General features: G+C 36.0%; 1 non-coding gene across 1 annotated transcript; it reads right to left on the bottom strand.

The window, feature by feature from the left end:
• Nucleotides 1-465: 465 nt before the first annotated feature.
• On the bottom strand, nucleotides 466-572 carry LOC130027041 (U6 spliceosomal RNA). Its single transcript, XR_008792980.1, has one exon. It is a non-coding gene; the product is annotated as a U6 spliceosomal RNA (small nuclear RNA).
• Nucleotides 573-860: the final 288 nt, after the last annotated feature.

Raw genomic sequence — 860 nt, 5'->3', positions numbered from 1 at the left:
ACTTATAAACTTCCGGGCTTGGGTTTCAGTTATACAGTGATCGAATACCCAGGCCTCCACCATGTTATTGAGATCTTTAATAACTTTCAATCTGACTTTTATGCCTGGGCACAGTTCTTAATTGACATTACTGCAAGCCCCATCCCCTATTTATCTCTCTCTATCTTGCCTATCTTAAAGTTGTCAGAGTATTTAGGCAAATTGTTTTATTATCCATATCTCAGGACACCGGTGATGCAAATACCTTTTTCACCTCACCAACTTAAGATTATTCTCACTATTTTTTTTATTCTCACTATTTTTTTATTTTTTTTTAATTTTTTATCATTTTTTTAATTAGTGAAACACCATGAAGTACACTTATAGACTAATAAATTTTTGTGCTTGGGTTTCAGTTATACAATGATCAAGTACCCATCCCTCCACCAGTGCCCATCCTCCCCCACCACGGGTCCTAGCATCCCTAAAAATATGGAACGCTTCACGAATTTGCATGTCATCCTTGCGCAGGGGCCATGCTAATCTTCTCTGTATCGTTCCAATTTTAGTATATGTGCTGCCGAAGCGAGCACATTCTCACTATTTTTGATATACCATTTTCACTGGTGTGAGTTGGTGTTAGGTGACATCCTATTTTCCTTTTAATTTGAACACAATTTTTGTATGCCTACAGGTCATCCATCTGTTTTCCTCTTGCCTCACTGATTAATGGGTCAGAATCAAGTACCCATTGATATTGATATTGGTATTGATAGACAGTCATTTTTATAAAGAAGATGAGAACATAAATGGAGTAAAATCTTCAAAAATGATACTGGGAAAACTGGAAAAACACACGTGAAAAATTAAAATTGTATCCT

This window comes from Sorex fumeus, unplaced genomic scaffold, assembly GCF_029834395.1.
Source record: "Sorex fumeus unplaced genomic scaffold, SorFum_2.1 ptg000035l, whole genome shotgun sequence".
NCBI lineage: Eukaryota > Metazoa > Chordata > Mammalia > Eulipotyphla > Soricidae > Sorex > Sorex fumeus.
This window is presented reverse-complemented; position numbering and strand designations above follow the sequence as displayed.